The sequence below is a fragment of the Triturus cristatus genome, chromosome 2_2, assembly GCF_964204655.1.
Source record: "Triturus cristatus chromosome 2_2, aTriCri1.1, whole genome shotgun sequence".
NCBI lineage: Eukaryota > Metazoa > Chordata > Amphibia > Caudata > Salamandridae > Triturus > Triturus cristatus.
Genome location: NC_140582.1, coordinates 235,127,647 through 235,154,132, shown reverse-complemented (window position 1 = coordinate 235,154,132; position 26,486 = coordinate 235,127,647).

The following is a 26,486-nucleotide window of genomic DNA, read 5'->3' as shown; positions in this document are numbered from 1 at the left end:
GAACGAGTCTCTACCGGAGAAGCCGGTTCGAATTTTTGATAGACCAGAAAGTTGACAGATGTCAGGCTTCCTGCAACGATTATAGGGCACAGGAATCGACACCTAGCAGGCCAGACGATGGACAGGAACACCCACAGAAACCTGCACCACAGCAATGATTAATAAATTAGTAACACACACCGACATAAGAGTTAATAGACATCAATCATACAGCGACCGATAAAAGCATTTCCCCAACTACTCGGTGGTTGGGAGAGAGGATGAAGTGTGTAAATGTCTTCCCTGCCAACTCTCTAAGATTTTGTTTCTTGTACTCATTCAAAGATAACCTGCGGCCATTGGAAGAGAGGGGTCGGACGTGACGCACAGCCTGGCTGCGGACCATGGAACATCTATGGCATCGACCAAGGGGGGAGCAACGAAGCAAAAAGGGCGTGAGACGAGGCACCATTATCAGCATGATAAGCGATAGAACGAAGGGCTATCTCGAGGCCCCCTGCTCGCTGACCAGCGTGCCTGAAGTCCCAACCCGTCGGGCCCGATTGATGGGCCCAGTGCTGAAAGATTCTGCTCTCCTTGGTCCGCTTTTTGATCCGATCCCACTCCACCCCCTCTTCCCTCGGCATCCCAAAGCACGCCACACCCCTTCTCTCTCTCTCTCTCTTTTATATGGATTTTGAATTTGACTTAACTACAGAAGAACAAAATGCGGGTACCCCGTCTCAAGGTACCTATGATAAAATGTGTTAGGGAACAGGACTGTGAATCGAGAACAACGAATAGTCACACCCTGCTACGTGAAAACTTGGATTTGAGCTGGACCTTAGCTCCACCGCCGGTGCTCAACAGTGCCAACAAAAGAAGAAGAACAATAAGAGCTTACCAGTGATGGCTCGTTATAATAGGACACTGGAAACAAGAACTCCCTTCCCTGACTGTAACTCATGTTAAGTTGAATTCCTCTCCCAACCGCTTTTATATTGACTATCTTCCAATTGAGTTTTCGTGATATTGCATCAGTCACTTCCAACTGTACACTGATAAGTTAAGAAACTCTAACTTTGTATAATGACATTTGTATAACACCAGCCGTGCACATGACTATGCTGACTATTTTTGATCCACAAGAAGTCTGGGCCTTAAGTAATATACGAAATATCCCTTGTTTTGCCAGAAACATTTTTGCTTTACGGTATCATGTTTGTGCTCAAACAAGCTTCCCTCCTCCTATCACTGGGTCTGACATGTTGCGCAGCTGATGTAATTTTGTATGCACTGCCTCCTCGCCTATCCCATCAACTACATGTAATTATGTACAGATGTGTCAGGTTATTCCCGTCCGCCCTAAAACTCGGAACTTTGAAGCGGAACATATGAAAGCTTTATACAAGGTAGAAGCTCGCGGCATTATGGGGATAGATCCGAACTATACACGCTGGCGAGATATGTTAAAAGGGAGGACTGTGGAAATTTAGTTCGTAACTGAACATTATCTGCGCCATCATGTCTCTCCCCAGCGCAACACACAGGAGTACGCACGGCAGCCATTTTAGGCACCCTGGTCTCTCTCCCTGCTCATTGCCGATCGCCAGCGCGTCCCCCTGGCGCTGCGAGCATTCCCCCGCGCGCCGGCCACCCCCGCTCTCTCATACACGGGCCATAAACCCTCTCCTTCTGCGCGACCCTGCCATGGAACCACATCCCACGCCTGACCGACATCCCATACATGGTCATGCATCTCTTTGATAACCCCCTTCCTCTGCGCCCGATTGTCCGAACCGATCCCAGGCCATCACCTAGCCCTGCGGATGCAGTTTATTGCCCCTACTGTAAGGGAAACACCCCACATCAAAGGGATTACAGTAGATCAAGGCCCCCCCACCCCCTGAGACCCGACCGGTCGCACACACCCCCGTGAATTGGCGGAATGTCCAGCTGTGTGATAGCCATCTCCTACTGTGGGTGGGGTGGGGACTTCCACTATAGATATGCGTGGGAACGAGCTTGAAGTGGGGATTCTGAGGATGTTCTTTCATGTATCAAAGCGATCTCAAGAATGTGCCATGTATGATAAACCTGCAATAAAGTCATAAACCTGTGTATAAGAGGCCAGGCCTCAGAGATGCAGTTAGAGCACCTCATGACGATACCTTGCTGTCTGACCTGATGTGTTCTCCTCCTGAGAGAATAAAACCTTGTTTCCTGCCTTCCAGTCTCCGGCGCCTGCCTCTTTGTTGGTTTAGCATCGAATGGTATAAGAGGCGATTACCGCCGGGCAATACTTGAAAGGTTATCGACTACGACTGCCGCCACCATTTAACACTTTACTCCTTCACTCATCTATTCATCCTTTTGTCCATCTACCCTCCCTTTCACTCACTCATCCATCCTTACATACACCCTTTTACTCATCCGTCTATCCATTCACCCTTATGAATTCATCAATCCATCCATAATTTCACTCATCCATCCACTCACTCACTCATCATCCACCTTTTCACTCATCCATCCACCCTTTTACCCATCCAGCTACCCTTCCACCCATACATCCAGCTATTTACCTTTTTTCTCATCCATCCATCCTTCCACTCACTCATCCATCCATCCATCCATCCTCTCTCGTTATCCATCTATTCAATCGTTCATTCATCCATTCACCCTTTCACTAATTCATCCAGCCATCCACCCATCCCTTCACTTACTCACTCGCTCACCTTTTCATATTAATTTTGAGCTTAGCCTTTTTGAGAAGAGGCTCATAAAGAACTTCACCCTCGCTGCAGGAGCCATTCCAGGACTGGGACAGAAGCCACCCGGGGCAGAGACAGGATGCACCACAGGGGGGACAGGAGCCATCACAGCTGGCGGGGACAGGAGCCATCACATGGGGGGACAGGAGCCATCACTGGGGGGGGGGGCAGGAGCCATCACTGGGGGGGGGGCAGGAGCCATCACAGGAGGGGGAACAGGATCCACCAGGGTGGGCACAGGGGTGGGCATGCAGTATTCTAGTATAATCTTGGTCTCTTCCAGGGTGGCATAGGGCTCCTCACCCCCTCCTGGACAGGACATCGAGAAGACAGGCTCTCTTTCCAAAATGTTAGTTTTGCCATCCCCCACTGTGATGTACAGTACTTAAAGGAGATGCTCCAAGAGAACTGATGTACCTGATTGTCCTCCATACTTTGTTAATCAGTGTGGGTGCGATTGTGCCATTTCTTTATTTTATTACATTATAGACTGCATGTTTGAAGAACCCAGGTTTGCTTACAATTTAGTGACAGTAATTAAGCTCAGTGAAGAGAACCACTTGCTGCCTGGGGTAATCAGGGCTGGTTCTAGGGTGTTTGGGGCCCTGGGCAGGAAGGGAATGTGCGAGGCCCCTCTAAATTGCAGAGACATGAGGCATTCAGGGCTGTTTGCATCTGAATAGATGCCCCTGCACCTGAAGCTGCAGCCCCTCCCTCTGTCACCTTCAAGCACCTCTTAACAGCTCATCAAGGGCGGAAGGTGTGAGGGTTGCCATCCCGCTGTGCCTCTCCAATGCTGCTGGGGATATGAGCGTTGGTACTGCATCGGAGTCTGTTACACCCGACCTCAACAGCATCGGAGTCAAGCAGGGAGGTGGGTGGAAGCTGTGCCGGCTTTAGGGTGGTGCGACGGTGCCCGGTTAAAATTACGGACAAATGGCGTCCGTTAAAGAATCCTTCACGGACAAGGGACAGACGTCCGAAATTACGGACTGTCCATGAAATTTACGGACGGTTGGTCACCCTAGATAAGGGTGGTAATGTCAGGTGTCAGATGTCAAGAGGTGGCCCGGCCTATTCTGGGCTCTGACGGGTGTAGATGGACCCGCCCTTGGCCCGGGCTTTGCCCGGGCGTGGCACCGGGTATGCCTGCGCGCATCACGCACTACGATAGCCCTGAGTGAGTTTTAAGCGCCTCCTGGCGCAACAAAGCTGATGGTGGAGGTGTACGACCCGCTTTGCAGGCTGGGGCTTGCGGTCCTGGCCCCCGCGGCAGAAAACAAGCAGCTAATGGGCTCCCGTGCACCGGGAACCCTGAGTGAGTTTTAAGCGCCTCCTGGCGCAACAAAGCTGATGGTGGAGGTGTACGAGCCGCTTTGCAGGCTGGGGTTGCGGTCCTGGCCCCCGCGGCACAAAACGAGCAGCTAATGGGCTCCCTCTGCACCGGGAACCCTGAGTGAGTTTTAAGCGCCTCCTGGCGCAACAAAGCTGATGGTGGAGGTGTACGAGCCGCTTTGCAGGCTGGGGCTTGCGGTCCTGGCCCCCGCGGCACAAAACGAGCAGCTAATGGGCTCCCGTGCACCGGGAACCCTGAGTGAGTTTTAAGCGCCTCCTGGCGCAACAAAGCTGATGGTGGAGGTGTACGAGCCGCTTTGCAGGCTGGGGCTTGCGGTCCTGGCCCCCCGTGGCAGAAACCAAGCAGCAAACGGGCTCCCCTACCAATATTCCGTGTCTACATTGGATAGCTATATTTGACACTAGAGCTAGACAGATTTTCATAACAAAAATGTTATAATTTAAGTAAGTGATTATGTTATTTGTAGTCTTTGGCAATTTCCTAAGGGTTAAATAATTTCAAGTAGTCCTCAGCTGGGTGGGACTTGTGCTCCCTAACCTGTAAGCTGCCAGTGACAAGGACCTCCTGCCATGCCTTACTTTCTGTACTTTGAGACTGTAGGAGAGTAGGGTCTGCTATCCTATGGTCACCCCAAATTTTTGCTTTTTGCTTCACTGGTTTTTGACATATTGAGGCTGTGGGCCTGCCAATCAGACCCCCAGCCTGCTGTTCTCTCTACTAAATTTACACTATGCACCCTAGGTGCATAACCAATTGGAAGTGGATCACCCTGTGAGCCCCTGTACCAGTGTACACTAGGTACCCAGGGCATTGGTGTATCTAAGGCCTGCCAAGGGCTGCAGCATGTATTATGCCACCCCAGGCCTGGCCTAACAAATTTGACACAACTGGCTGATCACTCAGCTGGGGTAAGTTGGTGTAACCACCTCTTACTTAGGTGTAGTATACCTATACCTAACCTTAAATGGGACACATGTTAACCTATCAGTCACTCCTATGGCAGGCCTTAAACAATCCTGAAGGCAGAGTGCTTGGTTCCATGTGAGATGGTGCTCTGGCATGAGCTGAGCCTGTCTGCAGTGGTCGGAACAACTTCCTTCTACTGTTTCCAGATATCGTCATACCATATACTCTTAAGTGCATTATGAACCTCGCGGTTAAATGCTATCTTTGGTTTGGCTTTATCAAAACATGTCGAGTAAGGTGTCATACGAATTGGAATACTAACCCCTCGCCAATTCTGGCGACGGGGTTAGCATTCCACCCTTCTAGAGGGACACAACATGTACAGTACCTGAAACCCGGGTAAAATCAGACATAGACTCAGCTCCACAAAATGGATGCTGCCACCACAGACACAAGTCTGCCCTCCTGCTGCTGGGAGTCCTTCCAGCTTGGGAGGTGTGGACAAAGGGTTTCCTGCCAGGGGAGGTGCGTGCACCACCCCAGACAGGATTTTGTGTATTGGTCAGGTAGGGCTTGAAAGGAACCAGACATGCCTGAGGCTCACAAGGAGCCTCGATGCATATGCCAGTTCAATCCGGTCCTGGGACACACCAGCCCTGGACCTGGGGCGAGCTGGACAAAGGATTGGGGGTGTAACCACCCCCCTTCCTGGTCCCACCCTTAGGGAGGGACCTAGCAGGTAGTCCGGCCCCTAGAATCCGCTTAAAGGTAGGAGCTGTGTCCTAAGACTTCAGACATCCTGGAATCAACTTAACCACAAGAAGAAGATGGGAACTTCGACGCTCTGCTGCACAGAGGACTGAAGGAAATCTCCCCTATGGTCAGGGAGTGACCATCTTGCTAACGCAAGCACCAACCAGCTATTGAACGTCTGCTTTGCCGCCGCCTCCTGCCGGAGCCCGAGCCCAGAGCCCGACAAGACCTGGACCTCCAGACCTCTCACAGCCCGATCCACAGTCCCTGCAAAGAAGGAACCCGTGGAGGCACCGAGACACGTGGAGCCAGCCATCTTGGAAGACCAACGACAAGCTGCAAGCGCAACGACAGAGGCTCCCTCCAAGTTGTGCTTCGGGTCCTGAGAAGCCCAACCATCGAGCAGCATCTGCACCAAAGGTGAGCCCTCCAGCAATTCCACGATCTGCGTGGGACCCCTCTGCACTTTGCAACTCGACGCGCCTGCCCGGTCCCTGGCCCGTTGGCTAGTGGCCATTTTGGCGATGAAACTTGAAACTAACAATGCTGGTCTGGTTGCTCCAGACTGGCCCTAGCTGCTCTCCAAAAGAGCAGCCCCTCTGAACTTGCTGATCAGAACAATCAGCTTTCTTGAACTTGCACAACTCCTGCCTTTGCCAAGGCTTGTTTGCTTCTTTCGAGTCGCCGACACCGCCGACAGCGAGAGCCTGCGTGGTACAGCTCGTGACTTGACTCCTGGATGTCGTCGACCTTCAGGGGCCACGTGGCTGTGGAGACAAGCTACACCTAACCATCTGTTTGCACCCGACATCGCCTGGTACCTACCTGGTGCCACGCCGGTCACTGGCTAGTGACTGTGAACACTGTCCCCTCTGCTTTCAGGTCTTCTACAACTCCGACCCACTCTTGGATCCACCGCATCTCTTCTGGACCGACCGCCTGCAGCATCTTTGTCATCAGGCTCCATTGAATCGATAGAAGAAACCCGACGCACTTCGAGACCTATGCACCCGCTTCCTGTGGGTGAGGTAAAGCTGGCACTCCGGTGCCCAAGTGTAGAGAATCATCTCTAGTGTCTGTGTTTCAAATCTTAAGATCGTAGTCCATTCAGAAGACCCTTTCTGCAGTAACTTTGTAACTTTTACGCACCCATTGAAAACCTATGGGAGCCCGCGTGTAACTTTCCTCACTGCACACGCGACCCGTGGACCTCCTGGTCACTAACTGAAGTTAGCTCCTTGTAGGCCCAGCGATTCTAGAGGCCCTAGGCCTTTTCACTTTCCTGTTCGTGGTACTTATACCACTATTTTAGTATATGGTTTGAGTGGCCACCAGGGCCCAACCATATAAAGTGCAACTTCTGTATATTATAACAGTGTCTTGTTTAACGATTTGTGCTCCCGTGCTCATAAAGAGTCTAGGGGATACTTTGAGAAATAAATACATATATATTTTCAATATATATCTGTGTGGTGTCCTTTCATTGGTATAAAGGGGGGTTGCATTTGGTAATACAGCCTGCTTAACACGCTTTAACGAGTTTAGCCTCAAAGACTGCTTAGCCTACGCTACCACTAGGGCAGCTAGTCCGAAAAGGTTGACTTACAACCACACCATAAGGGTTGCTTGGCATGGTACAAGGTGGTCACTTTAACTAGTGAACATCATATACCAGGCCAACTTCTCACATTGGTGAGCAGCGGTTGGATTTGAGCTTGCTGTGTTTTACCATTGTAATCTCTTGGTTACCAATTGAAAGATCACATAGGTACCTGTAGGTACATATAAAACAAGATAGATATACTTAAGTTCTACTGAACTTAGTTGTTGTAGAGAAAAGGGAGTAGCACACCCTGACTACAACTACTAGATAGGTTTAGTAGGTAAACCCAAGTGTAGGTAGATTGCAACACATCCACCCACACTTAAGAGCAATGGAGGGGGCAGAGGGGTCCAAGGTACCCATCTCTGTCGAGAGTGACCCCCAGAGGGCACCAACTCTCTTTGCTACCCTAAATCAAAATGACCTCAGGCAGTTGGCAAATATCAGGGGCCTTAAACAGCCCAAGAATCCTACTTCTGCTGAACTCAGAGAGCTTTTACAAGCTGATGAAGATCAGAAAGCCTCCCAGTTAGGCCCCTTAGGGACTGGAACAGGAGGCCCCCCTTCTGAAGATGCTACTGAGGTACCCCTTTCCAATAGTCACCCCTTAGATGAGATTCATACTACAGAGGATGAAAGTGAGAAGGGTACTGATACAGAAGGTAGTGAGGATGAAGGGAGAAATAGCCCAGTGCCAAGTGTTATACGTGGCCCAGCTAACCTAAGGCTATTGGGGACTGACAATGGGATCATCTCATTGGATCTCCCCAGTGGACTTAACCAGGGGCTTGGGAGGCAAAGGAATCACTCAGGTGAATCTAATGCTTCTCATGCCTCTAGAGGCTCTCAAGGTCACTCCAGGAGAAGGATGACCACCACTCAGAGGAGGGAACATGAGGCCAGAATGCAGGAAGCTCAGCTGAGAATCAGGAAACAGGAGCTAGAAGTAGCTCTGATGGAAGAGAAACTGAGTAAGGCTAGGCAACCTAAAGAGAGTGGGTCTATACCCACTGGTGGCAGCATTGTCCCTAAGGACAAGGATGGGGTCTTTGACAATAGGAACCTGTCCAAGGTTGTGCCCCCCTACAAAAGTGGGGATGATATCCACAAATGGATGACTGCTCTTGAGAGAGCCTGCAAAGTGCAGCAGGTTCCTGAAGACCAGTGGGCAGCAATCCTCTGGCTCTCCTTTGAAGGAAGAGGCATAGACAGACTCCTCACTGTTAGGGAGGAGGATGTCAGAAACTACAGAGTCCTGAAGAGTGTCCTAGTTGATGGGTTAGGCTTAACCACTGAACAGTACAGGTTAATGTTCAGAGACACCCAGAAGACACAGACTCAGGACTGGTCTGAATACATTGAATGTGCCACTAAGGCTTTGGAGGGTTGGTTGCTGGGAAGTAAGGTATCTGATTATACAGGATTGTACAATTTGATGGTGAGAGAACAGATTTTAAATAATTGTCAGAACCAGCAACTGCATCAACACTTGGTTGACTCAGATCTGACCTCTCTCCAAGAATTGGGAAAGAAGGCAGACAAATGGGTCAGAACCAGGGTTAAGCAAAAGAACCAGAACCAGGGCCAAGGGGGTGATCAGAAGAAAACAGACCAAAAGGGTGGAGATCAGAAATCTAAAGACCAGAAGTCTTCAACAGGGCCCCAAACTAGTACTAACGAGGGTGGGTCCCAGCCAAAAGGGAAGAAGAAAGAAGGTCCAAAGAAACCCTGGTGCAAACATTGCAAGAATACAACTCACTGGACTAGTGATTGTAGGAAGGGTGGAGCCCCCAACACTGTTGCCCCTAAGGCACCTGCTCCCAGTACTACTGTTAGCAGTGTTGGTCCCCAAACAAAGGGTGTAGTGGGAATCACTATGGGAACTGAAGGAGATTCTGACTTAGACAGAACCCTGACACAGGCAGTCTTGATCTGTGATGGGGACATGGATTTGTCCCTGACTGTGAGCCCCAGTAACCTGGGCAAGTACAGACAGACTCCTTTAATTAATGAAAAAGTGGCTCAAGCCTACAGGGACACATGTGCCAGTGTCACTATGGTGACACCAGGCTTTGTGGATCCTGGACAGTACATACCAGGTGAGAATTACCTGGTGACCAATGCCAGCAATGCCACTACTTCACATAGTGTGGCAGTTGTTAACTTCTCATGGGGAGGGGTAACTGGCCTCAAAAGGGTTGTGGTTAGTGCAGACCTCCCAGTAGAATGTTTGTTGGGCAATGACCTAGAGAGTTCTCTATGGTCAGAAGTGGAGTACAGGACACATGCAGAGATGTTAGGTATATCACCACATGTCCTTGCTGTGACCAGGTCACAGGCCAAAAAGTGCCTTACTGAACCACAGGTCTTGGATCCTGGAACAATGGACCAAGCACCTACCAAGAAGAAGAACAGGAGGGTTAAGGCAGTGCCTTCCCCCCTACCTCAAGGTGATGATCAGCTTCAACAGGAAGATGATCTAGAGGACCCTGAAGGAACTGTCCCTGAAGAGCTTGAACCTGATCAGGTTGAGTTTCTGGGGACAGGGGGACCTTCCAGGGCTGACTTGGGGCAGGCTCAGTTAACCTGTCCATCTCTTGAACCCCACAGACAGCTGGCTGCTGCTGAGGCTGCTGGGAATGCTCAAGGTACCCATAAAGTGTATTGGGATGAAGGGCTCCTTTATTCAGAGGCTAGAGACCCCAAGCCTGGTGCAACCAGGAGGTTGGTTATACCTCTGCAATTTAGGGGCTTCCTTCTTACCTTGGCCCATGATATTCCTTTAGCAGGACACTTAGCCCAGAACAGGACTTGGGACAGGCTTGTCCCTCACTTTCACTGGCCTCACATGAATGAAGATACCAAGGAGTTTTGTCGCTCCTGTGTGACCTGTCAAGCCAGTGGCAAATCAGGTGGCACAACAAAGGCCCCCCTAATACCACTACCTGTGGTGGGGGTCCCCTTTGAAAGAGTGGGAATAGATATAGTGGGTCCCATGGATCCTCCCACTGCATCTGGGCACAGATTTATACTGGTGGTAGTGGATCATGCCACCAGGTATCCAGAGGCAATTCCCCTTAGGACCACTACAGCACCTGTTGTGGCCAGGGCCCTGCTGGGAGTATTCTCCAGAGTGGGGTTTCCTAAGGAGGTGGTTTCTGAGAGAGGTACCAACTTCATGTCAGGATACTTGACAGCTATGTGGAAGGAATGTGGTGTCAACTACAAGTTCACCACCCCTTATCACCCACAATGCAATGGGCTTGTTGAGAGATTCAACAAGACCCTAAAGGGTATGATCAAAGGATTACCTGAAAAGCTTAGGCGCAGATGGGACATCCTTCTACCCTGCCTTCTGTTTTCTTACAGAGAGGTCCCACAAAAGGGGTTGGCTACAGCCCCTTTGAACTGTTGTTTGGGCACCCTGTAAGTGGCCCACTGTGTTTAGTGAAGGAAGGATGGGAGTTACCTCTCAAAAAGCCTAAACAAGACATAGTGGACTATGTACTTGGTCTCCGCTCCCGGATGGCTGAGTATATGGAGAAGGCATCCAAAAACCTTGAGGCAAGCCAGGCCTTACAGAAAGCTTGGCATGACCAAAAGGCTGTCTTGGTTGAGTTTCAGCCAGGACAGAAGGTATGGGTGTTGGAGCCAGTGGCCCCAGCAGCACTCCAAGACAAATGGTCTGGACCCCATACAATCCTGGAAAAGAAGGGAGAGGTTACCTACTTGGTGGACCTAGGAACTTCCAGGAGTCCCCACAGGGTACTCCATGTTAACAGGTTAAAAGCATATGTTGACAGGGCAGACATGGGCCTGCTCATGGCTACAGGTGAGGGACAGGAGGAAGAGAGTGACCCTCTCCCAGACCTGTTGTCTCAGAACCCTGAGGATGGCTCAGTTGAGGGAGTGACCCTTGGAGGCAACCTCACTGATCATCAACAGATTGAATGTAGACAGGTTCTACAATCATTTCAACACATGTTTTCCTTGATACCTAGCCAAACTGACTAGTGTACCCATGTGGTGGACACTGGTGACAGTCTGCCTGTGAAGAACAAGCTTTACAGACAACCTGACCACGTCAGGGACTGTATAAAGGCTGAGGTACACAAAATGCTGGAATTAGGTGTCATTGAACCCTCAGAGAGCCCATGGGCTAGCCCAGTGGTTCTGGTCCCCAAACCTCACACCAAAGATGGCAAGAGAGAGATGAGGTTTTGTGTGGATTACAGAGGACTCAATGCTGTCACCAGGACAGATGCACATCCTATTCCAAGGGCAGATGAGCTCATAGACAAACTAGCTTCTGCTAAGTTTTTGAGCACATTTGACTTGACAGCTGGCTATTGGCAAATCAGATTAGCTGAGGAGTCTAAGGCCAAAACAGCATTCTCAACCCCAGGTGGGCATTATCAATTTTTGGTGATGCCCTTTGGTCTGAAGAATGCACCTGCCACCTTCCAGAGGTTGGTGAATCAAGTCCTTACTGGGTTGGATGACTTTTGTGCAGCATATCTTGATGACATTGCTGTCTTTAGCTCCACCTGGGAGGATCACCTGGTCCACCTGAAGAAGGTACTTGAGGCTCTGCAAAAGGCAGGCCTCACTATCAAGGCTACTAAGTGCCAGATAGGGCAGAGTAAGGTTGTGTATTTGGGCCACCTTGTAGGTGGAGGCCAAGTTCAACCACTGGAGAGTAAGATACAATCCATCAAGGACTGGTCTCCTCCAACACCCAGACTCAAGTTCGAGCTTTCTTGGGCTTGACTGGGTACTACAGGAAGTTTGTTAAGAACTATGGGTCCATTGTGACTCCTCTTAATGATCTGACATCCAAGAAGATGCCCAAAAAGGTTCAGTGGACAGTAAGCTGTCAAAAGGCATTTGATGACCTGAAGAAGGCCATGTGCTCTGCACCTATCCTGAAAAGTCCTGACTACTCCAAAGAGTTTATTGTCCAAACAGATGCTTCTGAGTTGGGTGTGGGAGCTGTGCTGTCACAACTTAATGTAGATGGTCAAGACCAACCCATTGCTTTTATTAGCAGAAGGTTGACCCCCAGAGAGAAGAATTGGTCAGCTACTGAGAGGGAGGCCTTTGCTGTGGTGTGGGCCCTGAAGAAGCTGAGGCCATACTTGTTTGGCACTCACTTCAAGATTCAGACCGACCATAAGCCCCTCTTGTGGCTAAATCAGATGAAGGGTGAAAACCCCAAACTGCTTAGGTGGTCCATTTCCCTACAGGGTATGGACTTTATAGTGGAGCACCGGCCAGGTACAGACCATGGGAATGCAGATGGTCTCTCCAGGTACTTCCACTTAGGACATGAAGACGAGACTGGTCAAGGCTAGTTTAATGTCCCTGCGTTTGGGGGGGTTGTGTAGGAGAGTAGGGTCTGCTATCCTATGGTCACCCCAAATTTTTGCTTTTTGCTTCACTGGTTTTTGACATATTGAGGCTGTGGGCCTGCCAATCAGACCCCCAGCCTGCTGTTCTCTCTACTAAATTTACACTATGCACCCTAGGTGCATAACCAATTGGAAGTGGATCACCCTGTGAGCCCCTGTACCACTGTACACTAGGTACCCAGGGCATTGGTGTATCTAAGGCCTGCCAGGGGCTGCAGCATGTATTATGCCACCCCAGGCCTGGCCTAACAAATTTGACACAACTGGATGATCACTCAGCTGGGGTAAGTTGGTGTAACCACCTCTTACTTAGGTGTAGTATACCTATACCTAACCTTAAATGGGACACATGTTAACCTATCAGTCACTCCTATGGCAGGCCTTAAACAATCCTGAAGGCAGAGTGCTTGGTTCCATGTGAGATGGTGCTCTGGCATGAGCTGAGCCTGTCTGCAGTGGTCGGAACAACTTCCTTCTACTGTTTCCAGATATCGTCATACCATATACTCTTAAGTGCATTATGAACCTCGCGGTTAAATGCTATCTTTGGTTTGGCTTTATCAAAACATGTCGAGTAAGGTGTCATACGAATTGGAATACTAACCCCTCGCCAATTCTGGCGACGGGGTTAGCATTCCACCCTTCTAGAGGGACACGACATGTACAGTACCTGAAACCCGGGTAAAATCAGACATAGACTCAGCTCCACAAAATGGATGCTGCCACCACAGACACAAGTCTGCCCTCCTGCTGCTGGGAGTCCTTCCAGCTTGGGAGGTGTGGACAAAGGGTTTCCTGCCAGGGGAGGTGCATGCACCACCCCAGACAGGATTTTGTGTATTGGTCAGGTAGGGCTTGAAAGGAACCAGACATGCCTGAGGCTCACAAGGAGCCTCGGTGCATATGCCAGTTCAATCCAGTCCTGGGGCACACCAGCCCTGGACCTGGGGCGAGCTGGACAAAGGATTGGGGGTGTAACCACCCCCCTTCCTGGTCCCACCCTTAGGGAGGGACCTAGCAGGTAGTTCGGCCCCTAGAATCCGCTTAAAGGTAGGAGCTGTGTCCTAAGACTTCAGACATCCTGGAATCAACTTAACCACAAGAAGAAGACGGGAACTTCGACGCTCTGCTGCACAGAGGACTGAAGGAAATCTCCCCTATGGTCAGGGAGTGACCATCTTGCTAACGCAAGCACCAACCAGCTATTGAACGTCTGCTTTGCCGCCGCTCCTGCCGGAGCCCGAGCCCAGAGCCCGACAAGACCTGGACCTCCAGACCTCTCACCGCCCGATCCACAGTCCCTGCAAAGAAGGAACCCGTGGAGGCACCGAGACACGTGGAGCCAGCCATCTTGGAAGACCGACGACAAGCTGCAAGTGCAACGACAGAGGCTCCCTCCAAGTTGTGCTTCGGGTCCTGAGAAGCCCAACCATCGAGCAGCATCTGCACCAAAGGTGAGCCCTCCAGCATCTCCATGATCTGCGTGGGGCCCCTCTGCATTTTGCAACTCGACGCGCCTGCCCGGTCCCTGGCCCGTTGGCTAGTGGCCATTTTGGCGACGAAACTTGAAACTAACAACGCTGGATTGGTTGCTCCAGACTGGCCCTAGCTGCTCTCCAAAAGAGCAGCCCCTCTGACCTTGCTGGTCAGAACAATCAGCTTTCTTGAACTTCCACGACTCCTGCCTTTGCCAAGGCTTGTTTGCTTCTTTCGAGTTGCCGACACCGCCGACAGCGAGAGCCTGCGTGGGACAGCTCGTGACTCGACTCCTGGATGTCGTCAACCTTCAGGGGCCACGTGGCTGCGGAGACAAGCTACACCTAACCACCTGTTTGCACCCGACATCGCCTGGTACCTACCTGGTTCCACGCCGGTCACTGGCTAGTGACTGTGAACACTATCCCCTCTGCTTTCAGGTCTTCTACAACTCCGATCCACTCTTGGATCCACCACATCTCTTCTGGACCGACCGCCTGCAGCATCTTTGTCATCAGGCTCCATTGAATCGATAGAAGAAACCCGACGCACTTCGAGACCTATGCACCCGCTTCCTGTGGGTGAGGTAAAGCTGGCACTCCGGTGCCCAAGTGTAGAGAATCATCTCTAGTGTCTGTGTTTCAAATCTTAAGATCGTAGTCCATTCAGAAGACCCTTTCTGCAGTAACTTTGTAACTTTTATGCACCCATTGAAAACCTATGGGAGCCCGCGTGTAACTTTCCTCACTGCACACGCGACCCGTGGACCTCCTGGTCACTAACTGAAGTTAGCTCCTTGTAGGCCCAGCGATTCTAGAGGCCCTAGGCTTTTTCACTTTCCTGTTCGTGGTACTTATACCACTATTTTAGTATATGGTTTGAGTGGCCACCAGGGCCCATCCATATAAAGTGCAACTTCTGTATATTATAACAGTGTCTTGTTTAACGATTTGTGCTCCCGTGCTCATAAAGAGTCTAGGGGATACTTTGAGAAATAAATACATATATATTTTCAATATATATCTGTGTGGTGTCCTTTCATTGGTATAAAGGGGGGTTGCATTTGGTAAAACAGCCTGCTTAACACGCTTTAACGAGTTTAGCCTCAAAGACTGCTTAGCCTACGCTACCACTAGGGCAGCTAGTCCGAAAAGGTTGACTTACAACCACACCATAAGGGTTGCTTGGCATGGTACAAGGTGGTCACTTTAACTTGTGAACATCATATACCAGGCCAACTTCTCACAGAGACGTTTCCTGGGACCTGTGCTGTAGGAATAGAAGTTATGGACGGTCAGAAGGACAAAGGTCACTTTTTTATTATTTGTATTAATTGTTTTTTAGAAAATTGTTACTTTCCTGTCATTTTAATTACTCCATGTCCTAGTCTTTCTTGTTCTAGCGAGGAAGATGGTCAAGATGGGTAATGACTTCTACTGCTCTGTGTTGCTTCTTGTATTACATGGGAAAGACCATTGGATACCGCTGCGCCAGAAGCATTTAACATGCATAGATCCCAACAGATCATATGGTGCTGTCCGGCTAGAAGACTGAATCCCAGCTAAGCTCCTGTTCCCTCTGTAAACCACATCAACATTTGAGCATTATGCCTGGGGTTATCTGTTGCTAAATTGCAGGACTTGTTGGGGAAAGACTTCCTGCTTGTTATGAGGGCAAATCAGACAAAAGCAGTAGAGAATACAATTCTTTTTCCAACACTACAAAGCGGTGCACCGAGGCAGCCTGCTGCAGGCATCTTGGGCAGATGTGAATCGCTGGCACCTGCTCTTCAGGATACAAACAACTCTGCCAAATATTTCACTCTTCTGGCTGAATTGAGGGACATGTAGGCTATGCTGGCTAAGAAGGTGGAAACTGTTGCCATTAAGCTGAAACGGATGCAGAAACATTTGAGCTTGGTGGTGGCTGGCAGAGTCACAGTAATGAAAGGCAGAGAAAGTGCTGCAGACGATATCTCCCATACACTGCAGGAAAGGGTGCAGACATTCCCCCAAAATACACGAATAGATCATGCCCAACTTGAGGATCAGGAGAGGAGAGCTTGCAGCAATGATATTTGTTTTTCTGGGTGAGTGGGTGTGCCAGTGAAGGCAGAGTCTGGCCCTTTGGACCCCTTCTTCCGAAATTAATTTGTGAATCAGAGCTGTGTTGTCACATGTTTTTCTACTTGAAAGAGCATAGCAATCGCTGGATCCAAAACTTGGAGATAACCCTACGCATATCATTGTGAGGATCGTAAACAATGGGGATTGTGGCTCTTTCCTGAGGTTGGCTAGGGAGAATGGAAACCTGATGTATGAAAACCATAAAGTGAGTGACGGTCCTGAGTTTATGATTGTGGTCCGTTATACTAGTAGACACTTAAAGAAGGCTGTCACGGCTAACAATATCAGGCGTACCATGTTGTACCCAGCTAGATCATGGCGCCTTTCTCCAAAGTGTAGAAGTGTGGTGTCTTTTTGCCCACATCTCTAAATTTCTGTCCTCTTGTATATACTTTAGCACATACTTTAGTATGTATTTATATGTGTATGTACTTTGTGGGCTCGGTAGATCAGCCCTAGGACTTGTCTGCTTCCGCTTAGGGCCTTTTACTGTTCAACTGCCTCTATTTAACTGTATTGATAGAAAATGACCAGCAGAGGTCAGTAAAATACCAGAATTGCTTTCTGCTGAGGGACTTTCTTTTTTTTTTAAATTCTGGCAACTGCCTCGATTTAACTTTCTTGATAGAAAAAGACCAGGAGTGGTCAGTAAAATACCAGAATCACTTTAGCATTCTCTAGATTCTAGTCCATAGAAATTGTCTTCCACGAGCACCCGTAGACAATAATATTTTTTTCAAATCTTGTATTTTCAGTGATATGACCACCGAGGGCCCTTCTTTTATATTAAAACAGAGCTATGGAATGGTGTCACACAGTTTAGTGCTTACTTTCCCTCCATGTTAAAGAACAGTAGATGTTTCAGACACCCAGGCTAATGTGCTGCATAGCTAAATACATATATGGTCCCAAAGGCGAGACCGATTGCATTGCAAATGCTTGTTTTTCTGGTATGTTCATTCTGAGGCTTCTAAGGGCTGTAAGGTGCTTTTTGCGAATGCGTTTAACTTCATTATCGAAATAGTAGGCAATTTTATTCAAATTTTTCTGATGCTCAGACGGATTCGATATCAGTTTGCTCACATATACATTTAAAAAGTATCATGTTTTTATGGCGTTAATTTTGTCTGGCTATGTTGATACTTTTTAATTAATGCTTTCACCTGATTAATCAAGTATTATTCCAAGTTATTAAGTATAATGTCTGTCAGTAGTAGCCTTGTTGTTACTTCGATAAACAATTCCTTCTCTCTTTTGGAAAATGTGATCACCTTTAGTCTCCCCTTTCAAATGAAAGCAGTGATGTTTGCTAAAACCAGGCCCTCAAAGGTTTTCCATAGACATTACACAAGACAGCATCAAATTGTATTAATCCAATTGAAACACAACACAATTTCAAAGAGGTAACAGAGATTCAAGTGTCCAAAAATCCTCCTTTATTGAGCATCAATTTTATTTTTTTTAAACACATATTAGGATACAACGTGTTTCATTCCTCTAAATACCGTGAAACTTCTTTAGAACGAAAACATCAGAATATCTGTTATGGTAAAGTCTCCCATCCGGCCTGTAATTCAGTTGTTACAGTAATTTTGGTGAACTATCTCATGATAATGACACCGTGTGCCCGGTGTCCTGTCCTGTCGATAAAGAGTCTGAGAAACAGAGTATCAAATTGTGGCTGTGAAAGCATTCCATCATTGCTTTACCAGTTTCTCTAACCACCTTAGAATGGCTATTAGTGAATAATGCATTTAACACTTTTCCTCATCCTATTTATTAATGACGTCATTGTTCACTGTACACTTAGCACTCATTTCCGCTCAGTACTGTTCTAGTTCATTCAGTGCATCATTAACATTTTTGTTCTTTGGGATCCAAGGTTACCCTCCTCAAAGTAGTGCACACAGCTGTGTCGACCAACTTTCTGATGCTAAGTGATTTAGAACTGAAAGGTGATTGGTGCAAGACGCCAAAATCATGGTCTGCTGTGAAGTGCCAACCCCCTGATTATTTATGCAACAGGCAGAACAGCGTTCACTCAGTGATCAACCCAATTATTATAGAGGGAGATTTCAACTCCATATTTGATCCAGGCCACCTCCTCCATTGCCTGGATCACCAGTTGCAAATCACAATGGATTTTCAGGATTGGGTGCCAAATTGGGGACTGGTTAACTCATTGAGGCAGATAAACCCACGGGAGCCCCCAATTAATTTTTTTCTTCCCTATACATGTTTCCAGTTACAGCTGAACAGGATCCTGTACTCAGAAAGATGACATGCTATGATTCAGAGAACGCAACATTTTTGCAGAACCATCCAGCTACTGTGAATTATTAAGAAAGTCCATTATTAAGAAGTCCATTTCCACAAGAGTGCTACAGCTTGTGGCATTGGAGGACACAGACTTCAGGAGGGTAAAAGGCAAAGAGATTGAGTACTTGTGAGAAATTGAGCTATCGGTTAAGGGTAGCAGCAACCACAATCCTTGTCAGTGTGAGTGTGAGAAAGTGCCTTCTTTATTGCATGGTATGCCCTAACTTTTTGCTGAATTGCTGATGTTCTTTGACTGAGTGTGCCCTGGGCTCCTGCTAATCAGGTACCCAGGGCCTATGTTTTTTCCCTAAAACTGCATTGAAGCCTAAAACCCAATTGGCATCTCGGCCCACATGTCAGCCCCTGGTAAATGGTACCACAGGTACCCAGGGCACTTTGACCAGAGAAGACCTCTAAGGGCTGCAGCACTTATTGTGCCACTCTCAGAGGCCCTGTACCCTGACACTCACACACTACCTTTGCAGACTGAGTGCCTTGGTGCAGAACAAAGTGAAGAGTAGACATGGCACACATCCCTGTGTGCCATGCCCACAAACCACTGCTCTGTCATACATCAGTCACCCCTCTAGGTGGGTGCTCTATGCCAGTGGTGGGGGTAAAGGAGCATGAGCCCTGTACCCCTACAGTGCCCAAGTCCATTCCTGGGCACTGTAAGTGCAGTGCTGCCATTAAGAGTATATGGTGCTGGGAGTTTGTCATTACGAACTCCACAGCACCATAATGGCTACACTGAAGACTAGGAAGATTGGAATCAAACTTCTTCGCACATTAAACCCACACTGATGCCACTGTGGGATTCAATATAAAATGCACCCCAGAGGGCATCTTAGAGATGCCCCCTGAAACTCGACTAACTCCTAGTAACCTGACTGAGTGGCTGCTTAGGCTGCCACCAACAGACATGTTTCTGGATGCCTGGGTCGAGGGCTTGCTGCTCTCGGGGGCCTGAAACAATGCACATCCTTGGACGAGGTGCCAAGCCTCCTCCCCCAGGATGGGCAGGGTTCACGAAGGAGAAGCTTCAAAGGCATGCCGCCTTTGTGAGCCTCTACAGACCAATTGCTGCTTTCAGCAACTGGTCCCCACTGGTTTCCTCCCCCCACTTGGGCGGGAGAACCTGCGGGAAAAACAAGTGAGGAAACTCCACCCCTCAGGTGGGGGAGGCGAGGTGAAGCACAACCTCGAGCCCCGCCATCTGGAGGATGGGGGAAGCCAGCCAACCAGGGACAGACTCCTACCCCCCTCCCACAGGAGAGTGGCAGAATAGGGGGTGTACCCACCCCAGGGAAGGTACCCATTGGTCCCTGCCCTTTACCTACCTGCAACAACCCTAAATTCAGTATTTAGGGGGCACCCTGAACCTTGCTTCCTCAGATTATAAACTACAAGAAAAGAAGATAGGAAGAAGGACCGAAGAGCCGTGCAGAGCTAACAAGAGGACGACGCCCACTGACTTGGCCCCAGCTCTACAGGCCTGTCTCCCCTCAAATCTGCTTCTGCGAAATCCTAGCATGTCCTGCAGCCAGCAACCTGACAAACCTCGAAGGACCTGCCTGCCTTCACTTCAAGGACACTATCTCTCGAGAACACCGGATGCGTTTAAACAGCAGCTTCTGGTGCATGCCAGAGACCGCGAATCCAGCACACTCTTCACCCGCCGACCACGGCCCGAGCTCGAGTGAACCAACACCACGAGGAGGTCCCCCTAGCGATCCTGACCTGAGATCCGCCGACCCCTGACCTGCCTCAAGCCTCCCGACGACGCCTGCAAGCTCAATCCAAAGGACCCCCCCTACTGCGACCAGAGCGGGTAAGAAAATCCAACGCCCCAAGGCACCCCTGCCCCTGACGCCCCACGGCCTTGTGTGCCCAAACCAATGGTGCCTAACCCACCCACTACATCCCAACTTACCCCTCAAAGTGGTGGTTGCACCCAGAAGATTCTCGTCCCCGAGCCTGCCGTGTTTCTTTGTCCCTGAGGTTCTAAATTGGAAACAGGGCACCCGACCTCAAAACAGCACCCTGCACCCGGCCGCCCTAGTGCCGCTGAGGGTACTGCTACTTTGGTCCCCAACTTGCCCTAAGCTAAACCCTAAGAGCTTTGCTCCCACAGACGTGTGGCCTGCTAGCCAGTAGCCACCAACCGGAAGCCCCCAATCCTCTATAGGATAACATTGGGCCTCAACACTCTGCACCCGGCCGCCCTAGTGCCGCTGATGGTGTAATCTCAGTGCATCACTGACCCTGTGGGCCCCCTGAGTCTAACCCCTGAACCTTAACTCCCACAGTTGTTTACTTCCCTGCAAACCGATAACCTGTTTTTTTTCCATAGATTAACATTGGCAATTTTCTTTTGATAAAACGACCAAGTGTGGAGTTTTGAAAACTTGAAATATGCCTTAAAAATCGAAACAATAACCAAAACACATTTTCTCAACTGTTTTCAGGAAATGTCCCAGTGCTGTATCTAGGCATCCAGCACTGAGTTAGAAAACATTTCCTAAAAGTTACTTACCTGGAATTTATTTTAGAAGCCCATTCTTTTAAATGTGCTGCTCCAAAAAGTTTTTTGTGTGGAGTTTTGAAATCTGAAAATATCTTTAAAAATCACACGAATAACAAACGCATTTTCTCAACTGTTTTCAGGAAATGTCCCAGTGCTGAATCTAGGCATCCAGCACTGAGTTAGAAAAAGTAACGTAAAAGTAACTTACCTGCAATTTGTTGAGAAAGCTTATTCATTTCAATGTACTGCATTTTCTAAGTGTTGCATACTACTGCTCCCCTGTAAATCAAACAAAGTACAACTCCTTTTGCATTTTTCAACTGTTCTATATCCAGTAAATTATTACTGAAGAGTATTTAATGGTTACCTGTACCAGGCTTGCTTGTTTCTAAAAATAAACAACAATATTTTTTTATACAAAAACAATTGGCCTAGAGTTCAGTTCTTGAGTGTGTGAATTAATTTGCTGACTGAGTATGTACATCAAATGCTTAACACTGTACTCATGATACTGCCTTACTGCTCGACCAAGCTACCACTTTAGAGAGTAAGGTTCTATCTAACTTTAACCTCTGCCAAACCTCTGGAGACTCTTGGTCTCTATACACACTGTACCTCACTTTGGTGCAGTATATATAGAGACAGTTTCTAACAGGGTCTGCGCTTAAGTCCCTTTAGAATATTAGAAAATAAAAAGTCACTATAGTCAAGGGTAGAGGGATTAAAACTCTTTGTTAGAATGTCTCACAAACAGAGGAGCTCGACCTCACCCCTTATCTTCACTTGTCTTTCAAAGAGATAAGGTCCTTATGTAAAATTAAAAATATACCAATGGGCCAGCATCCAACCAAACAAGGGCTCCAGGAGCTCCTGGCTGAGTATGCCAAGGCCCACCCATCTGAAAATGGTGATGACCAATCAGATGAGGAAGGGGATGAGGATGATGGGACTGGTAACCCACCCCCAATAATCCCTAGGGAAGAAAGGCTTCTGTAGGAGAGTAGGGTCTGCTATCCTATGGTCACCCCAAATTTTTGCTTTTTGCTTCACTGGTTTTTGACATATTGAGGCTGTGGGCCTGCTAATCAGACCCCCAGCCTGCTGTTCTCTCTACTAAATTGACACTATGCACTATATGTGCATAACCAATTGGAATTGGATCACCCTGTGAGCCCCTGTACCAGTGTACACTAGGTACCCAGGGCATTGGTGTATCTAAGGCCTACCAGGGGCTGAAGCATGTATTGTGCCACCCCTGGCCTGGCCTAACAATTTGACACAACTGGCTGATCACTCAGCTGGGGTAAGTTGGTGTAACCACCTCTTACTTAGGTGTAGTATACCTATACCTAACCTTAAATGGAACACATGTTAACCTATAAGTCACTCCTATGACAGGCCTTAACAATCCTGAAGGCAGAGTGCTTGGTTCCATGTGAGATGGTGCTCTGGCATGAGCTGAGCCTGTCTGCAGTGGTCGGAACAACTTCCTTCCACCGTTTCCAGATATAGCCATACCATATACTCTTAAGTGCATTATGAACCTCGCGGTTAAATGCTATCTTTGGTTTGGCTTTATCAAAACATGTCGAGTAAGGTGTCATACGAATTGGAATACTAACCCCTCGCCAATTCTGGCGACGGGGTTAGCATTCCACCCTTCTAGAGGGACACGACATGTACAGTACCTGAAACCCGGGTAAAATCAGACATAGCCTCAGCTCCACAAAATGGACGCTGCCACCACAGACACAAGTCTGCCCTCCTGCTGCTGGGAGTCCTTCCAGCTTGGGAGACGTGGACAAAGGGTTTCCTGCCAGGGAAGGTGCGAGCACCACCCCAGACAGGATTTTGTGTATTGGTCAGGTAGGGCTTGAATGGAATCAGACATGCCTGAGGCTCACAAGGAGCCTCGGCGCATATGCCAGTTCAAACCGGTCCTGGGGCACACCAGCCCCGGACCTGGGGCGAGCTGGACAAAGGATTGGGAGTGTAACCACCCCCCTTCCTGGTCCCACCCTTAGGGAGGGACCTAGCAGGTAGTCCGGCCCCTAGAATCCGCTTAAAGGTAGGAGCTGTGTCCTAAGACTTCAGACATCCTGGAATCAACTTAACTACAAGAAGAAGACGGGAACTTCGACGCTCTGCTGCACAGAGGACAGAAGGAAATCTCCCCTATGGTCAGGGAGTGACCATCTTGCTAACGCAAGCACCAACCAGCTACTCGATGTCTGCTTTGCCGCCGCCTCCTGCCGGAGCCCGAGCCCAGAGCCCAACAAGACCTGGACCTCCAGACCTCTCACCGCCCGATCCACAGTCCCTGAAAAGAAGGAACCCGTGGAGGCACCGAGACACGTGGAGCCAGCCATCTTGAAAGACCCACGACAAGCTGCAAGCGCGACAACAGAGGCTCCCTCCAAGTTGTGCTTTGGGTCCTGAGAAGCCCAACATTCGAGCAGCATCTGCACCAAAGGTGAGCCCTCCAGCATCTCCACGATCTGCGTGGGGCCCCTCTGCACTTTGCAACTCGATGCGCCTGCCCGGTCCCTGGCCCGTTGGCTAGTGGCCATTTTGGCGATGAACCTTGAAATCTACGATGCTGGTCTGGTTGCCCCAGACTGGCCCTTGCTCCCCTCCAAAGGAGCCACCCCTCTGACCTTGCTGGTCAGAGTAATCAGCTTTCTTCATTCTTCACGACTTCTGCTTTTGCCAAGGCTTGTTTGCTTCCTTTGAGTCGCCGACACCGCCGACAGCGAGAGCCTACGTGGGACAGCTCATGAACAGACTCCTGGACATCGTCGACCTTCAGGGACCACGTGGCTGCGGAGACAAGCTACCCCTCATCACCTGTTTGCACCCGACATCGCCTGGTACCTACCTGGTGCCACGCTGGTCACTGGCTAGTGGCTGTGATTACTGTCCCCTCTGCTTTCAGGTCTTCTACAACTCCGATCCACCCTTGGATCCACCGCATCTCTTCTGGACCGACCGCCTGCAGCATCTTTGTCATCAGGCTCCATTGAACAGATAGACGAAACCCGACGCACTTCGAGACCTCTGCACCCGCTTCCTGTGGGTGAGGTAAAGCTGGCACTCCGGTGCCCAAGTGTAGAGAAACATCTCTAATGTCTGTGTTTTAAGTCTTAAGTTCGTAGTCCATCCAGAAGACCCTTCTAGCAGTAACTTTTGAACTTTTACGCACCCATTAAAAACCTAAGGGGAGCCCGCGTGTAACTTTCCTCACTGCACACGCGACCCGTGGACCTCCTGGTCACTAACTGAAGTTAGCTCCTTGTAGGCCCAGCGATTCTAGAGGCCCTAGGCCTTTTCCCTTTCCTGTTCGTGGTACTTATACCACTATTTTAGTATATGGTTTGAGTGGCCACCAGGGCCCATCCATATAAAGTGCAACTTCTGTATATTGTAATACTTTCTTGTTTAACGATTTGTGCTCCTGTGCTCATAAAGAGTCTAGGGGATACTTTGAGTAATAAATACATATATATTTTGAATATATATCTGTGTGGTGTCCTTTCATTGGTATAAAAGGGGGTTACATATGGTAAAACAGCCTGCTTAACACGCTTTAACGAGTTTAGCCTCAAAGACTGCTTAGCCTATGCTACCACTAGGGCAGCTAGTCCGAAAAGGTTGACTTACAACCACACCATAAGGGTTGCTTGGCATGGTACAAGGTGGTCACTTTAACTAGTGAACATCATATACCAGGCCAACTTCTCACATTGGTGAGCAGCGGTGGGATTTGAGCTTGCTGTGTTTTACCTCTGTAATCTCTTTGTTAGCAATTGAAAGATCATACAGGTACCTTTAGGTACATATAAAACAAGATTAGATATACTTAAGTTCTACTGAACTTAGTTGTTGTAGAGTAAAGGGAGTAGCACACCCTGACTACAACTACTAGATAGGTTTAGTAGGAAAACCCAAGTGTAGGTAGTTGCAACACATCCACCCACACTTAAGAGCAATGGCTGGGGCAGAGGGGTCCAATGTACCCATCTCTGTCGAGAGTGACCCCCAGAGGGCACCAACCATCTTTGCTACCCTAAATCAAAATGAGCTCAGGCAGTTGGCAAATATCAGGGGCCTTAAACAGCCCAGGAACCCTACCTCTGCTGAACTCAGAGAACTCTTACAGGCTGATGAAGATCAGAGAGCTCTCAAGAAAACCTCCCAGTTAGACCCCTTAGGGACCGGAACAGGAGGCCCTCCTTCTGAAGATGCCACTGAAGTACCCCTTTCCCACAGTCGACCCTTAGTTGAGAATCTGACCACAGATGATGAGAATCAGCATAGGGACAGGGATGACAAAGGGGGTGAATCTGACAGTAGTAGCAGTTCAGATGGGAGAGATAGCCCAGTGCCAGGTGCCAGACCTGGTTCAGCTAACTTAAGGCTACAGGGGACTGATAATGGGTTCACCCCATTGGATCTCCCTAGTGGACTTAACCAGGGGTTTGGGAGACAGATGAATCACTCAGGTGACTCTAATGCCTCTCATGCCTCTAGAGGCTCTCAAGCAGGCGCGGTGCGTCCATTGGGGCGTGGGGGCGTAGCCCCCCCCGCCCATGCACCACCCGCGCTTAGTTTACTTTCAGAGATGCCGAGGGTGGGGACGGAGAACTCAACTGACAATGCATGTCAGTGAGTCATCATGACGTCGGACCGTGGGCGGTCCGGCGTCATGTTGACTGACATGCATTGCGGCAGCACAGCACAAGTGCGCATGAGTGGGCATGGTGAGCTAGTTTTTAGCCCGTGCCCAGTCATGCGCACTTGTGTTTTCACGGATTTGCGCATGCCCATTAGGAGCCCCTCGGTCTCCTAATGGGCAGGCGGCGGGCGAGGAGTAGGCTGTGCCCTCAGCCAATCCTGGCGCTGCAGCAGCACCAGGATTGGCTGACAGGCTGAGGGGTTGCCACTGCAGCGCTGACGGTGGTCAGGTAAGGTGGGCTGTAGGCGCCAACGGACGGACCCGAGGCGGCGCGGACGTGCTGAGGACCTCAGGTAGGATTTTAAATTTTTTTATTTTAACGCCCCCCGCGCGACTTCCCCCACCACGCGCGACTTCCCCCCCCCTGCGAGCCGCGACTGGAGGGTAGCCGGGATCGATATTATTAGACGTGCGTAAGTCCGTGTGTTCACTACATGTAGGCTTAGTATTTTATGTTCGGGTGTGTTTCTTCCTGAAGATAGCGCAGTTCTGTAGTGCTACAGATAAGAGTTACGGTACCTTC